Source organism: Balaenoptera physalus, assembly GCF_965194825.1.
Source record: "Balaenoptera physalus genome assembly, chromosome: 2".
Classification (NCBI taxonomy): domain Eukaryota; kingdom Metazoa; phylum Chordata; class Mammalia; order Artiodactyla; family Balaenopteridae; genus Balaenoptera; species Balaenoptera physalus.
Window position 1 is genome coordinate 6333522 of NC_138883.1, and position 17130 is coordinate 6350651.

At 47.1% G+C, this 17130-nt stretch overlaps 1 long non-coding RNA gene across 1 annotated transcript; it reads left to right on the plus strand.

The window, feature by feature from the left end:
* The first annotated feature begins 230 nt into the window (after positions 1–230).
* On the plus strand, positions 231–16739 carry LOC309655104. The gene is made up of 3 exons (XR_014260621.1): positions 231–1859; positions 2273–8111; positions 8380–16739. It is a non-coding gene; the product is annotated as an uncharacterized lncRNA (long non-coding RNA).
* The last annotated feature ends 391 nt before the right edge of the window (positions 16740–17130 follow it).

Below are 17130 nucleotides of genomic sequence, written 5' to 3' on the forward strand. Positions count from 1 at the left end.
TATGTATGTTCCTATTACCATTTTCTTAATTGATTTGGGTTTGTTTCTGTGGCTTTTTCTTCTCTTGTGTTTCCCGCTTAGGGAAGTTCCTTTAGCATTTGTTGTAAAGATGGTTTGCTGGTGCTGAATTCTTGTAGCTTTTGCTTGTCTGTAAAGCTTTTGATTACTCCATCTAATCTGAAGGTGATCCTTGCTGGGTAGAGTAATCTTGGTGTAGGTTTTCCCCTTTCATCATTTTATATATGTCCTGCCACTCCCTTCTGGCTTGCAGAGTTTCTGCTGAAAGATCAGCTGTTAACCTTATGGGGATTCCCTTGTATGTTATTTGTTGCTTTTCCCTTGCTGCTTTTAATATTTTTTCTTTGTATTTAATTTTTGATAGTTTGATTAATATGTGTCTCGGCGTGTTTCTCTTTGGGTTTATCCTGTATGGGACTCTCTGCACTTCCTGGACTTAACTGGCTCTTTCCTTTTCCATGTTAGCAAAGTTTTTGACTATAATCTCTTCAAATATTTTCTTACACCCTTTCTTTTTCTCTTCTTCTTCTGGGACCCCTATAATTCGAATGTTGGTGTGTTTAATGTTGTCTTAGAGGTCTCTGAGACTGACCTCAATTCTTTTCATTCTTTTTCCTTTATTCTGCTCTGTGGTAGTTATTTCCACTATTTTATCTTCCAGGTCACTTATCTGTTCTTCTGCCTCAGTTATTCTGCTATTGGTCCCTTCTAGAGTATTTTTAATTTCCGTTATTGTGTTGTTCCTCACTCTTTGCTCTTTAGTTCTTCTAGATCCTTGTTAAATGTTTCTTGTATTTTGTCCATTCTGTTTCCGAGATTTTGTATCATCTTTACTATCATTACTCTGAATTCTTGTTCATGTAGATTGCCTATTTTTTCTTCATTTATTTGGTCTTGTAGGTTTTTACCTTGCTCCTTTGTCTGTAACATATTTTTTTGTTGCTTCATTTCTTTTTTTTTTTTTTTTGATGGGTGGGACTGTATTCCTGTCTTACTGGTTGTTTGGCCTGAGGCATCCAGCACTGGAGTTTGCAGGTAGGTGGATAGAGCTGGGTCTTGCTGCCGAGATGAGGACCTCTGGGAGGCTTCACTCTGATTAATTTTCCCTGGGTCTGAGGTTCTCTGTTAGTACAGTGGTTTGGAGTTGGAGCTCCCACCACAGGAGCTTGGGCCTGACCTCCGGCCTGGGAACCAAGATCCCACAAGCCACATGGCGAGGCAAAAAAAAAAAAAAAAAAAAAAAGAAAAAAAGAAAGAAAAAAGGAGCCATACAATAACAAAGAATAAAAAACAAAATAAAATTAGAAAGATAAAAAAATATTAGGAAAAATAAAAATATAATTGAAACAGCTGCAATAAGGTAAAACAAAACTTCACCAGAAAAAAGAAAAAAAAAAAAGGGGGGTGGGAACAAGACAAAAGGAGCAGAACAATAACAAAGTATAAAGAATAAAATAAAATTAGAAAATTAAAAGATTTATTAGAAAAAATAAAAGTATAAATGAATCAACAACACGGTAAAACAGAACCACAATCTAAAAGAGGAAAAAAGAAAAAAAAAAAAACAAAACCCTTGCCTATGTGGTGGGAGGAGTTTAGGTGGAGGTGAAACTTAGGCAGGGTTTCGGGTGGGGCGTGACTTAGGTGGGGGGGGGTGGAACATTGGAACGTGGGGCAGGGCCTAGGCTCAGGACCCAGGCACCCGGAAAAGGCCTTGGGGAGGGTTCTAGGCGGGGCGCCATTCAAGCATGGACAGGGCCGCTGATTAGGACCTGCCCAGAAGTGGAGAGGCAGCACATCCAAAGGGCTGCCTCCAGAGTGTGGAGCTCCGGAGTTTGGAGGTAAGGTCCTGGGTGAGGGTGTGTGGGTGGGGTTTAGGCCCAGCGCATTGGATGGGGTCTCAGAGGGGGTCTCCGAGTGTAGAGGTGGGGCCCAGGGTGGGTGCAGGGGTGTGGGTTGGGCTCTACATTGCAGGACGGAGGCTCCGAGGGCAGAGGATTAGGCCCCGGAGCCTAGGAGGCTCCCCAGTGCCTGAGTGGACAAGGAGAGCACTGGCCCTGTTCTCTTCCGTTTCTTCGTGCCCTCCCCCACCGTCTCCCCCAGGGTCTCCCCCGTCCCCGCTGGACCCCTAACCGTGGGTGGGTCCCGCTGGGTGTAGGAACTCCTCCCCTCCCCCAGCCGCCCCTCAGGGGTGCAGGCCCCGGAGGTCTGGCCTTTACTTTTGCTCCCCCTTCCCTCCCTCCCTCTCCCTCAGGATCCGCCTGGCTGGAGGGGGCCTCGGTGGGCAGAGGATCGAGCCCGGGATCTCAGCAGGCTCCCGGGGGCCCAAGAGGGCAGGGGAAACCTGGAAACTCTCCCTTTTGATCTTCTGCCCTCCCAGTGGTCCCCCAATTTCCCCCTTCGGGCGTGGGATCTCTTCCCTTCCCCTCCCCCAGCCGCCCCTCAGGGGTGCCAGTCCCATCCCGCTTCCACTTCTTCTCCCCCTTCACTCCCCGCAAGCCCCATGTCCTACCCGGTCGCTGGGGGTTCCTTTTTCTTCTGAGTAAATCACTTTTAATTCTGTTAACTATTTTTGCTTGTTTGTTTTTGTTTGTCCTTGTGTTTATACATATATATATATATATAATATATGATATATATATATAAAATATATCTGAAAGTAATGTTATTTTTGATTGATCAAGTTTAGATATCATATATCAGGGCCCTCCCATAACAAAAGAATTTGTTCATTTGGACCATCACCCACATCTCTGTCCCCCTATTCATTTTATACACACACACACACAATCTTTTAGTTTCTTTATTAGTGTAAATCGCATGTACATAGTTTTTATTCCTTCAGAGACCTACAGTAACATTTGACTCACAATTTATCAGATGAGTGTACGATGCTCCAACCCCTTGCAGCACCTCCTCTCCCACTTCCCTCTCTTCTGCTTCTCATGTCTAACAACTGTACTTTCACTTTTATAATGTTAAGCTGGATAAAATTTATTTTTTGTTTTGTAAATTACAGTCTACCAAGCTTTCTCTATAGGTTGATTCCAGAAGTGGAACATCCATGAAGCAAATCATGTTTACTTTACTGACCATGTTTACTTTACTGTGACCATAAATATCGTTCACCTCATAGCCAAGAGTACTAGGATTATTATTATGATTACTGTTCATTTTCTTTTTAAAAGTTTCTAACATGTTCCTTTATTTTCTTGCTTGGTTTGTGTTTATCAGCTTCGGTTCCTTTATTTTCTTGCTTTGTTTGTATTTATTACCTCCTTGAGGTATTTCAAGTTCTCAAGAATCTATTCAAATTCCTGGAATCTACCTCATTTTTACAGATGACCCCCTCCTTCCTCCCCTCTATTCTTCTGCTCTAAGCCAGGCCAGTTACTTTAGGTTCCATAGAGCTGCCAACCAGACACTTTCCTGGGTTGAATACTATGTCCTATTCATCTTTTTTTTTTTTTTTTTTACTCCCTTCCATTTCATGAGCATAACTTTGATAAACTTCCCTATAAATATTTATATGTCTGATAATGTCATTATTCTTCTCTTATACTTTGTTCTACTCTCACGGTTTAGTCATAGTTTAGCAAGATATGTTAACAAGTTAGCAAGTTTAGCAAGAAAGTCTCAGTTGACACTTATCTTCTCTTAGAACTTTGGAGGAGTTTCACCACTGTGTTCTTAGATCTAGTTGTGCTAATGAAAAATATAATATTGGTTTTATTCCCTTTCTTTTGAAGATGACCCCTGGATAATTTGGAGATTTTCGCTTTATCTGTGGAGCTCCTAAAATTTCATAATGATACAGTTATGAATATTTTAGAGTATTCATTGTACTGACCACTCAAGGGACTTGATTATTCTGAAGCTTTTTGTCCTTTACCTCTGGGAAATTTCTTGCATTATTATTATTTTTTGGAAAATTTCTTCTCACCTTTGTTTTAACCACCTTGTCTTCCTAGAACTTTTATTGGTTCAATGCTAAATCTCTTAAATTGCTCTTCTATGCCTCTCCTCTTTACTTTGCTCTCGTATTTCCATTTCATAGATTTTTTGTTCTGCATTCTAGATTTCCTCAATGTTACCTTCCAACATTTTTACTGAATTTTCTTCCCTTTTTGACATCATATATTTAATTTCCCAGAACTCTTTTTTGCTATATGATTGTTCCTTTTATGTAGCATTCTGTTCTTTCCTTATGAATGAAATATGTTCTTGCATATCTCTGAGAAGACAAGTTTATTTTCTCTGAATTATCTTTGTTTCCTCCAAAGTCAGTTTTTCATTTTTAAAAAAAATTTTGGTCTCTCTTTTATGTTTAATTTCCCTAAAATGTCTGATGATCCTTGGCTAATCATATAAGTAAAGAAATGAGATACTAGAAAAACCAATCAGGGACTCAGTGTATTTGGACAAAACTCGTTGACAGTCAAGCTTCTGTCTGGGGTGACAGGTCAGAGGGCTGAATGTTAATGGGGGGGTGCCCATTCCCCAAATCTAGAGGTCTTTGCTCTCAGGCACTGGTGCTTATACCAGCACTCTTAGTTCTTCCCATTTAATTGCTTTAAAGAAAATTTATCCATTAAAAAAATGGGAGTAGATATTGGCTGTTTTTTTCTCTGTGTGGATGGGCAAATAAAGGGTTCAATTCATCTTCTGTTTTCAACCCCACTTCTCACTCCTGCTTTTTCTTACATGATGTTTCTGATCCTGAGCCTGTCTGAAGCTCCTAAGTCCATCTTCTCTCTCCTCTGCCAAAGGCCCCTCCATGAGTGTTCTGGAGTGTGGTTTCTTCTGCTTTGATTCTTGTCTTCACTCCTCCTCTCTCTCCTTCCATCTTGTAGAAGTTCGTTGACTCTCCGCTGATGCTCTTTTCCTAACCCTTGCAGGTTTATGCTCTTTTCTTTTGTTTTGAATATAGCTGCCTTCTCCAGCCTGGCAAAAGGACTCCTGTCTTTCATCTAAGTCCCCCTAAAGTTTGTGGAAGGGCCTTCCGTACTTCCCAAGTCTGTGCCAGTGGCCTCTGGGCACTGTAGCCAGTATGGCCCAGACCTGTGCTCTGCATGTCTCTGCTGGCTCTGTGCAAACCTCCCTGTGGCCCAGTTCTGAAACAGATTCCCCCTAGGCAAGCAGAGGCAGACATTTCTGAATTTCCTGAAGTTCAGAGATAATGGGAGGGAAGAATAACATGGGGAATAATGTGCAGCACCCTTGAATGGGCATCTGCAGGCTGACATCATCCTCAGCTTCCCTACAAGGCCCTTTCCTCTTGCTGCCCTGTCCTGGGGTCAGCTCAGATACCCCACTGGGTGGGTGTTCCTCTGCCCCTCTGAGGAATCAGCCTATGCCCTCTGTCTACCTCCTCAAGGCCCAGCTCTCCTCCAGCGTAGGCCTGGATCTCTTGCCCTTCTTTCCTCTTCTTAGGACTGATCTTTTCCCAAAATGAAGGAGAGAGGAAATGTTCACTCTCTCCAGGAAGACCCCACCCTTCTCAGGAATGGCCTCACTCTCTGCTTGTTGAGGGCAGTCCCGTCAATCCCCACTTGTCTTGGGTATCTTCGTCATTCATACTTGACTAACATCAAGTGTGACACATGCGACATTTATTCTCCATCTTCATCCTCCCAAGATCCTACCACTTAACCTCATCTCCAATTCCCTCTTTCCCTCACTTGCCTCAGGGCTTTGCACTTGCAGTTCTCCATGCCTGAATTACTCTTTACCTGAAGGTTTTCTGCCTCATCTTATTTAAGTCTTTGTTCAAATGATAGCTTCTCAGTAGACCTTCTCTGATGACTATACTTGAATTGACACCCCTCCTAGGACTCCCTGACCTCCTTCCTTGTTTTTCTCCACAGCATTTAACACCTAATATATATTATAAAACCTCTTTGCTGGTATTTATCATCTGTCTTCTCCATGAGGGCAAGAATTTTTGTCTGTTTTATTCATTACTGCAGTCCCAAGCCTAGAATGGTGTCTGGCACACAGTAGGTGCTCAATAAATACATGTTGAATTCAATATAGAATATGGTGGTTCACAGATATTGTTATATCAGCTGTGGGCCTCTGTTTCAGATCTGAAGGAATTCATTGGGTGTTGCTTTTCACAAAATAAAAACATCTCTTTCTCTGAGGGTGAATTTAAATCCTCACATCTTAAAAGCAAAAATCAGATCAGTTGAAAGCTTTGAAATTACAGACCCCTCTAATCCTAAATGATGTTTTCAAAATCTCAGGACCAATTTTTAGTCTGGGCTGAAGCATAAAGTACTTCTATCCTCCTCCCCTCCATCCTTTTTGCTTCCCCATTGATGTCCCATCAATCCAGCAACAGGGAGGTCCTTTCCTATAAACCTAACTCCATTTGCTTTGTTGAATCTGTGACCCATCTTGTCCAGACACTGAGTGGACTTGAGTCTGGGAAGCAGAGCTCCACTGTCAAAAGTCAATTTAAGGTCCAATTTACTGTAACTTGCATTTCTCTAAGTTCACCTGAGGGAGACCATTGTTAGACTCTGAGCTCACTTTCTCATATCCACGTTTCTTCTCTCATCAATTCTCTCCTGCCTTGGCTGGGTAACTTCGCTGCCAGTCTTTTGTTCTCCGCTGTAAAAGGACAGAATAAAGGCTGCCCTGCCCACCTTCTAGGGTTGCCACGACAGCAAAGAAGCTACTGCCTGGGAACAAGCACAAAGGCTGGGGCGAGCCCTTCCCACTGGCTATGATGTGATGTGGCCAGGAGGCCTGGCTGCGAGTTGGAAGACTGGGACCTCACAGGTCATCTGCTGGTGTGCTGTGTGGCCTCAGACCTGGTCCTGATCCTCTGGGTCTGGGTGAGGCCAAGGCAACACCCAAGGATTGGACCAGGTCATCTTTCTTTTTTTTTGGTATCTGAGGTTCTCTGTGAAAGGAGAAGGGCCATAGAGGGTCTGATGCTGGTCACACCTGTGAAATGGATCAAAACAATCACCATACCAAGGAGAGCAAAGAAAGAAGCTGGGCCAGGGGTTGGTGCCCCCAGATGAAAACCCCTCTCCATGACCACTCCCTTCTCCCAGACATGGCTAGGGTCCTTAAAAGTGTAGGTGAAGCTATTTCTAGAAGATGTGCTTACAATTATCATCAAACTTTATTATTATTATTATTTTGGAAAAAATTCCAACACCTAAGCAGGCAAAGGTTGATTTTTTTCAGGAGTATTATTAGAAGGGATTTAACTGATGTGGAGTGAAGCTGGGGTGTATGGCTAAGAAGGGACATGCATGTGGAGAGGGGTATCTGGTGAAAATTCTAGCCACAGAATGTTCAGCCGACGGAAGGTACAGCAGGGGAGGGGTAGGAAATGGCCAGCAGAGATGGGGAAGTGTGTCACAGCAGCTCAGGGGTGATGATTAAGCAGATAGTAAAGGAAGATGAAGCTGGAGAGGGAGGCTGTGGCTGTTTTAAAGGTCCCCAATGACCGTCTAAAGGCTTCTCTGCTCAGCACCAGGACTATGTCCCGTGTGTATGCGTGTTTCCATCTAGTTCACCCTTGTACCCTTTGAGACTCTGATTTTCCATAAGGAAGGTCTTCTCTTGGATTCCCCACCTTGAATAGACTCTGGTTTTTATTTTATGTCCCTTGTATCCTCCAAGGCTCTGAAAAACTAAGATCCAGTTATCCAGGTATACCAAATGTCCTCAGGACAACAGTGACTTTACAGGTCTTCTTTCTCTGACTCCCACTTAGATTTTGACCGAACTTCCTGTTACCTTACCAGCTGTTTAGAGCATTTAAGAAGACGTTGTGTACGTTTTACCTAGAGTTCTTCATGCTCTCCAGCATACCTGACTGGTTCTGTTACTGGGATGGAACTCTGCCTGGCTCTGTGGCTGCTGCAAGCTGTTCTGGTCCTTTCTAACCTGTCATGAAGATCGAATGATGCTAATGGATATAGTCTTGCAATGATGCTAGCTCTCATTTGTATGACTGTTCGGAGTTTAAACAACGCTTTTATATCCAGCCTCATTTAGAACTCAGGACAGGGGAAGAATTACGGCTCTCATTTTTACAGCCAGATGTCTGAGCCGCAGGAGGAGAAGTAAGTAACCCAAGATTACCCAGGAAGAGGCAGCATCAGGATTGGAAACTAGTTTTTCAAATTCCATATCCCCTTTGCTGTTCTCTTCACTTTTACCGGGTCCTTCCTCTTACCGGGAACCACAAACCACTGTGTAAACGGGGTCGATGAGTTTGATCCCACTGAGGGATGTAAGTAGGGTGGGTGAGGCTACACTCTGGTTCACTGGGATCCCAGAAACTGACTATGGTCTGGGTACTCAAAGCTCTGTTTTCATCACCTCCCCCAGCCTGAGAACAGCTCAGGATGACGGCGGGGATGGCGCCACAGACGGGCCGCGTCCTTCCCTCTGAATTAAGGACTAGGCTAACCACTCAAGATGAAAGCTCGGCTCCTTGTCACAGATATCCTGTTACAGATGACTAGGGAGGAGCCTCTAAACCTTGGACTTTCTCTCCACCTGTCTTCTCTAGGTGGAAAGTGATGGTATGGGGATTATGATGACTCAGTGTAAAAGGATGGCAACTCTGTACACAGAGATGCAGTAACAAACAGAGAATTTAAGACTGAAGCAGGAGAATTCTGGTCTTAGTCAGTCTATATGAGACCAGTTCTATTACTGACACAGAGCAAGTCACCATTCTTTTAAGACTTAATTTGTTCTTTTCACGTCAAAGCAGCAATGGGATGCAACTGCCTATCCGGCAGCTTTAAGAAATTATTTATGAAAGGACAAATTCCCCACAAGACCATCCAGAGAAGGGGGGATACCAGAGGAGCAAAGGGAATAAAGAAAGGACGGGGCATGAACACAGAACCGATAGACCGGGCGCTTGACACTAAAGGCTTAACATCAAATGCAGCCAGAAATCCATTTCCACAGTTTTATTGGCCATTCTGGCTGCCTCATTTCAAAGGGAAAGATTTGAATTCAGAGACATAACATTCCCTTTGTTCTCTTGCCCTCCAGCCTTTGGTGCCAGTGTGGACTGTACCAGAGGGAGAGAGTGAGATCAAAACCCCTCTCCGCTCAGCTACCTGCCCCCAGAGCTGGCCCTTGGCATGCTTAATGAAATCAGCTTTGCTATAGATTGACAATGCCCTGTCAATTATAATCACTTATCTTGGCAAGCAGAGCATTTGAACACTTAAAAGAGCAGGGGGTTCAGTGGGCCCAGAAAAACCAGAATAAAATTATACTGCATGGTAATCAGAGCGAGAGTATATTGCTCACATAAAATTTTACTTTAACTGTCAGAAGGACCGATAGGATTTTCCATCTCATTTTCTGCCCATTGGGGTGTTTGTGGTTCCATCTGGGGTCACTTTCCCCTAACTGGGGAAACAATAGGGGTATTGTGTCAGTAGAGGAGGGGGACCACGCAATGCACAGGGAAGATTTGGGGTACGTTGGGGACACTGGGAGGGGGTGCAGTGGCCTGTGACACAGCAAGAAGTACAGGATTTGAGGGGATTCCTGGCTCCCCCGCTTTCTGACCGTGAGCCTAGATACACTGTCCCCCCCACGCAGGGTCTCATTTGTCTTCTAGGTAATGGAGCAAATAGAGAATATCACCCTTATGGCGCCACTGCGGCAGACATACTTTTCTTCCTTCTCACTTACTATTGTAAAACTTGGGTTTTAGCTGGGCAGTTACCCACCCAGAGGATCTCCCCAACCCTCCCTGATCAGCTTTGGGTGGGAGCAGCTAGAGCAGCCCTGGGGGAATGTGAGGGGCGAGATTGAGGCCCCGCTGATTGCACCAAGAGCAGCCGAGCGAGGGGTCTCCCTGCATCACTATCCCACACGCCTGCACAGTGGCATCTGTCTAGGGAGCTTCTGGTAGGACCTGAAATCCTGAGGCGTGGGGGGCTGCTGACAGAGGGCTTAGGGACTCAGGAGAACCTCCTGAACCTAGGACAGGAGGACCTTGTGAATGGGGAGCCCGGGACCAAGGCAGCCACTGCCCTCAGATACCCAGCCACAAAAACAAAGCCAGAAGCTGACCAAGGCCAGTAGGTGCTGAGGATGGTTGTGGGCTGGACCCTTCCTTCCCAGAAGCCAGAATGATCTCCTCTTCCTCTTGATTCCTCACACCTTTCCTGGAGAGAAGGAAAGGGGAAAATCTCTGATCAAACCGGGGACTTCTCCAAAGGTGACAGTTTAAATCAGATGACCCTGAGTCATCAGAAACTGATGGTTTTCTGCCATCAGCAGGAAAGAGGCTTGAGAGCTGTTAGTTCTCTCTGCACCCAGGACTTGGCCTACGAGCACATGGAGACCTGCCACATCGTTCTTGCTCTTCTGCCGTAACCTGTTGGGAGAACTTCGGTAAATGACGTAAAAATAAAACCTACCTGCAGCAAACCTGGAAAAGCGTCCCCCTTCCTGAGCGGCCATCTCAGGGGACATTGAGCTGCCAATAGCCTGGATCTCAGTCAGACACAGCCCCCGTGAAGGCACTGGCACTTGGTACTTTGTCCCGGAAGGACGGGGAAGAGGAGGCAGACAGGTGTGCATGTTCCTGGGGCCAGGGGTGGGGTGGGGGGGTGAGGTGTGGGTGGGGAGGGGCGAATGATGCAGTAGGAGAGGCTGGGAAGGGCTTTCTGGGCAGGACTTTTGAGGGGGACCCGCCCACGCTAGACCTTGACCTTGGCTGTCTGACAACCACAGTCTCATCACTGTACGGTGCCAGGGGAGGGGGCTTTGTGTGCTTCACAGCTGGGGACACTGAGGCAGGAGGGGCGAGGCTTCACAGCCAGCGGGCGGTGGAATAAGCAGGCTCTTTTCAGCCTCCCAGGAGCATCTTTTGTTCTCCCCTCCTCGGGTCCCCACGCCCTAAACCCTCAGTTTTCAGGGCTCTGGGCCAATTTACCGCAAGACTTAGCTCTGGGCAGCTGTGGCCAGCTGTTTAGGGAAAGGGCTTTATGGGGCCAAGGCGTTGGTCTCCCCAGGCTTACTGGATTTCTTCGTTTCTGCTCCTGCCCGTGAGAGACCCTGGCAGCTGAAGCTGGACAACGGGATGGTGGGGGTGGCAGGGGGGCTCAGCCTTGCTCTGTTTGCAGCTGGAGCCCCACGAGATGGGCTGGGGTCTGGGTTCAGGCCCCCTAAAGGGGGCTTCTCCATACAAATCATGACAATGACCATACCTAACTGAGAGGGCTGCTGTAACGGAGATGCTATTTGATGAGAGTGGGTGGCCGTTCGTTAGACAAAGAGTCACATGGCCCAGAGAGGTTAAGATCCTTGTCCAAAGTCACACAGCACTTTGGAGGCCAGTTCTGGCTAGAACACAGCTCTCTTTGCCCCGCGCATCACTCTTTCCTTTTCCCTTACTTTTCAGTCCTCAGACATGAAACAGCTCGCTCCCTGGGACCTTTGTAATAACATTTCCTTTCTCTAATTCATACATCACACAGGTACTCCATAAATTAAAAAAGAAGAAAAGTCATACAGCCAGTAGGAATGAATGAAGCGATTGTAAAATGACATGAATAAGAATTAAAATCTCAAGCTGCATTTTTCTTTTCAGGGGTGGGCGGGCGGACACAATCTCTCAGTGGCAAGCAGGTGCATTACGTCTCCAAGGGGAGGGAAGCGGATGCCCGAGTGGGAAGAGTGCCCTTTGAAAGGGGGAAATGGGAGTGTTGAAGTTTGTAATCACGCTCCCCAGAGGTCGTGCAGGGTGGCTGCGGAACAAGGGCCTTCTGCGTGGGGTCAGGCGCTGCACGTGTGTGGGGCGTGTGTGGTGTCAGCATTGCGTTGGCTGGCCACAGATGGGGCTTCAGGGAAAGAGCTGGACTCAAGTGCTTCCCATACCCCGTCCTCCCTCCCTCCTCTCTTACCTCCCTTCTTCCCTCTTTCCTTTCTCTCCCTGTCCCTCTCTCTTCTTTTCTCCCATCACCTGCTCTACCCCAGACCTGTCCAGGATGCTCTGATAGTACTGTGCCCATCTGAGGACGCTCTGAGGCACTGGGTCATTGCCCAAGCTGCTTTTTCTGTTCGGAAGGACCCTGCCCCCATCTCTGGCTGTCCAAAGCCCTGTCTTCTCTCAATGCCTTCTAAACCCCCTGCCCCCCAGGGGACCTGTCTTAACTTGTTTCTCCTGGAGTCCTTCAAGGGTGAGAGACTCAGCTTGCACCCACCGGGCAATGCAGATGTCACACATATATTGTCTTACATAATCTTCCCCATCACCCTTCCTGGCAGCTCGGTGCCAGGTTAATAACCCAGTTCTTAAGCTTTATTGGATGTATGCTTGTTGCTGATGGGAACTTCTCCAGGAGTGGGTGGAAGCTAGCCCCATCTTTCAGTCAGAGAGACCGAGGTGCAGAGCTGCAGAGGAATTGGGCAGGGGGTTAGACCATCAGTGGGCGGTAAAAGTAGAATTCAAACCCACAGCAGCCAAATTCTAGCACTCCTGTTCCTCCCCGTCCCCTCCGCAACCAGGGACCAGGCAACGCGTGTCCCCTTTGACCCTCTCTTTCAGCCTCTCCGAGGGTCTCGTTTCCGAGTTATTTGTGGATATCTGGCAGTGGGGCGAGTGGAAAGATTGTGTGATTTGAAGTCAGATAGTCTTTATCTCAGTTGCGTCTGAACTAATATTAATAGAAAGCCCTCATCGAGCACGTGCCGAGGGTCATGCCCTGGTCTAAGAGCTTTACCGACCCAGGAACCCCACACTGCCTATGAGGAGGGTACTGTCATCATATGACTTTTCCCGATGGGGAAACCAAGGCGCAGAGAGGTTGTGTCACTTGCCCAGCCTCACACAGCTGCCCCTGCTGAGGGAGGCTTCACTCGCAGTTGGCCTGGCTGCAGCATCTGTGCTTTTAATCCTTTAGCTGCCTTTACCGTAAGCACATGGGCCGAGACTAAGAAACAGGCACAGGAGGTGCAGGACACAGAGATGGGGTCCACGTGAGAAATGGCGGCTTCTCCATTTTACACCCTCTTCTCTCACTGCAGTGGGAGTTCCTGCAAACCTGTCAGCCGCCCTTCTCTGTAGCTCCTAGCACGAGGCTGGGTGTGAAGTTGTTCAGGGTGCCAGGTGCATGGAACTAGCCCTGGGTCTTGTGTACTATCACAGCCTGATGAAGTCAGGGGCAACACGTGTCATCCTTGGGGCTCCTGCCAGGAGCGTGATCTTGGCAATGTGGTCACAGGGCACTTGGAAGCTGAGTCTACTTTGGTAGGGTAGATGGAGGAATTTGTCCCAAGGTGTTCTATTTTGATGCTCTCAAAAACAAAACACAACAAAACAAACAAAACAAAGCAAAAATCTTTGTAGTAAAGAAAATAACCCAAAGGTGAAATTGATTATGAATTGTGTCTGAAGCTTCCCAGTTAAATCTACAACATGATTTCCCTGTATTAGTAAAAACCGTTTGCCTCTCCTCATACATTTCCATTATGCAGAATATTCTACATTATGGGGGTTTCTCTGTGTACTTCAGTATCCCATCATGGCTGACACAGTTTATATTTTCCTAATAGAACAACACTGCAGTGGAAATTGTAGGGCATAAATCTTTGCCTTTGGAATCATCAAAAGACAGAGCCCCTTGATGGCATTACTGGTTCAAAGGAAATTCCATCAGTTTTAAAGACACAGGGTTATCTCTGAACTCTGGAGACAGATTCCCTAATTCAGCCAAGTGGACATTAATGGAACATTCTGAGAAAAGAGAACCAACATGGATTAAGTGCCCACAAAGTCAGCGTTGTGTTTCATTTAATTTGACTGTCAGTCCTGAGAGGTGGGCATGTGTATTTCCCATTACATGGATGAGAAAACTGAGGCCCAGAGACAAATCCAACTTGTCCAGAGTCGTACAGCCAGGTGTGGTCAGAGCCCAGGGCTGTCAGGTTGGGGATAACATCATCGGCGTCATACACCTGCATCAGTGCCACACACCTGGCAGTGCATTTCGGGGTCCCTTTGGCACCCAGGGCTTCCCTGTCTCTCGGGCACATGGAACCTAAGAATCTGGCATTTGCTCAACTCTGAGAAGCTGTGGACAAAATGATGAGGGTCCCAGGACAAAATGACGAGGGTCTCCCAGACTGCAAAGACTTCCCCCAGGTGCAGCACCATGTGTCTTCTTATTTTCCTGTTGATTCTATGAAAATATTTATTTTGTGATTCCAAACCAAATGAAGAGCGCGTTGCCAGGGGAACCGTCAAACCATGCTTTCTTTGAACCCTTTATTAACGACGCCTGGTGTCTTCCACTTCTTTTAATCTCATTTTCTGTGTGTGAGATTGCTGGAGAGCGCTCCCTTCACTTCCTCTGCACCGCGTCTCTGCCCAGCAAACTCACATCCATCCTTCAAGGCTCATTTCCTCCTCCTCCTCCTCCAAGAACTCCCTTCAGCTGGCACCCTGCTCTCTTGATGGGTGACGTAGTTCCCTTCCATTGATGGTCCCTAAGACCCTTTTACTTAGTTGGAATTCATTTGTTTATTTATCTGATCATTCATTCATCCAACAAGCACCTGCTCAACACCTACTCTACACCAGACCTCATATTCGATGTTAGAGACACCAAATTAAAAAAAATACAATAAATACACAGTTCCTGCCCTCAAAGGGCTCATAATCTCTTGGGGGAGGTATTGACCCAAATATGCAATTCAAATCTGGGAAACACAAGACGATAATAGAGCATGGCACAGTGGTCCATTCCTTTTGTGGGGTTTTAGAGAAAACTACCCAGAGAAGGGGGCAGCTGGGCTGGCAGTGATGGATGAGTCAGAGCTTCCAGGGCGTCCTGGGTGATCAACGACCTCCAGGCCTTCCATTTGCCCCATGGTGCTTTTGTGTGAATAGAAAAAGTCACCTTTCTTGGGCACTTTAGTGCAGTCAACAACCTGTACAACCTTACTTGGCAACCCTGAAGATCACCTTCTCTCCTCTGTTATGTCTGAGCACATGTTCCAAACTTCTTTGTGGTCCTGGCCACAGAGGCCCACTTGGGCTATGTATTTCGCTTATAAGTTGGCCTTGCCTGGTTAGATGGTGGTTCTCTGAGGCCAGAGTACCTTTCTTAACTTCATACCACTCAGGACCCCCTTATACAGCAACACTTGAAACATTAACGAAATCTTTCTAACATCAGAGAATTCCATACAACTTATGCCAGGCCAAGGACCCACTACTTCAGAATCATTTGGGAAAGATTTGAAAAAACACCCTCACATAGTTTCACCTCCGAAGATCTGATTCAGTGGGCCTGAGATCAGAAATGAGAATCATATGTTTTTAAATACAACTGGAGTGTTTCCGATGATAATAATGAGTTCTTACGGAGCTGTTATCAGTGCCTACACTGTTCTAGTATGTAGATCATCGCATTTCGTGCTCGTGACAACCATAAGAGGCAGATCTGGTCTCAGAGTTCTACAGATGAAGAGACAGACACATGGTAAGATTTAGGGACCTGCTTAAGGTCACCCAGCTGGTAAGTGCTCGGGCTGTGGTCTGAATCCAGATGGGCAGAGCCCAGAGCCCATGCACTCTGGAGCTGTGTGATAACACTGGTCCCGGAATCAGAGACAGAACCTGGGAAATCTGGAAATACTAGACTTAACATGTTCCTTGAGGGTCACATCTTTCAGATTTCCCATTATAGAGATGGGAACACTGAGTTCTCAAAGGCAAACAGACGTGTTCAAAGTGTCCTGTGAGTCAGCCACAGGACTCAGATATGAGCTTTCATTGTCCGCCCTCCAGGGCTCCATCACCAGCTCGTGGTGATTTATTCCCACCTACAATAGGCAAGGCACTGACAGCTACAACAACAACAGTAACAATAATAATACTATCACATCTGGCCTGTGTTTCTTGTGCCATGCTCGGCGTTACTCACTTTGGGGACATCATCTATTCTGATTTTCTAAATGCCCTTGAGACAAATAGCACAGCCTTTCTTTAAGGAAAACAGAAAACTGTAAGGCAGTGATTCTCAACTGGGGGTGGTGATTTTGCCCCCCACAGGGCATGTTTACAGACAGTTTCGGTCGGGAGATGGGGGTTCGCTATCGGCATCTAGTGAGTGGGGGCCACGGGTGCTGCTAGACACCCTGTGGTGCCCGGGGCAGCCCATTATGACAAAGAGAGACCCACGTGGCTTTCCTCCTCACCTGGTCTCCAAACATGGGGGGGAGGGACAGAGGGCGGTTGCAAAGCTATCCACCTCATCTCGCAGCCCAGTGACTCACCAGGGGCTCAGGCCCGTTATCCCACCCCCCGACATCAGGGCCCCCACGTGTAGTGTGGTCAATGGTGCCTACCATGCAGCTCCTTTGAGTACGACGCTCCTGTACGCAGAGTGTCCAGAGACAAGGAAACACATTTCAAAAGGCAGCCGTTCTCAGCGCGAATAAGATAAGAGGCTCCCTGTGTGGATTCCACCTCATCCCTAGCTGGGCCATGTGTCCCCTTGGGCAGTGACCTCCTCGACCTGCAATTTCCTCATCTGTAAATGAGCATCGTGATACATCTATTATCTCTCAGGGTTGATGAGACAAGATGGTGGACAACTGGCATGGGAGGGTTCGCTCGGTGAATTAATTAGTTCCCTATGTGATTGTCCCCTTGCTGCCCTCCTGGGCTGGAGGGCACCACCCACTCCTCCCTATGCCAAAAGGACGGATCCAACAGGTGGGGTGGGAGCGAGGGGCGAGGAGGAGGAGGAGTGGGCAGGGGAGGAGCTGGAGATGGGGGAGGGGGAGGGGGAGGAGCTCCTCTGGGTGATAACACCAGGACAGGACCAGGCAGAGGGCAGAGGAGGGAGTCCTCTGGGGGTGGGGTGGGGGAGGTGGGCTGGCAGGGATCAAATCTGCCACATTTTGATTTGGAACCAGTGCCCCAGGGGGGGATTTAGACACAGTCAGGCTGCTTTGTACAAATAACCCCCCTTCCCGGACAGCTGTCAGCGTGAGTCCTGCACGAACCAACCTCCTAGAGAGGGAAGGGGCGGGTGGGTGGCTTGTGGGGGAGGGCTCCCAGGCCCCGAGCCAGGCCCCACGCAGAGG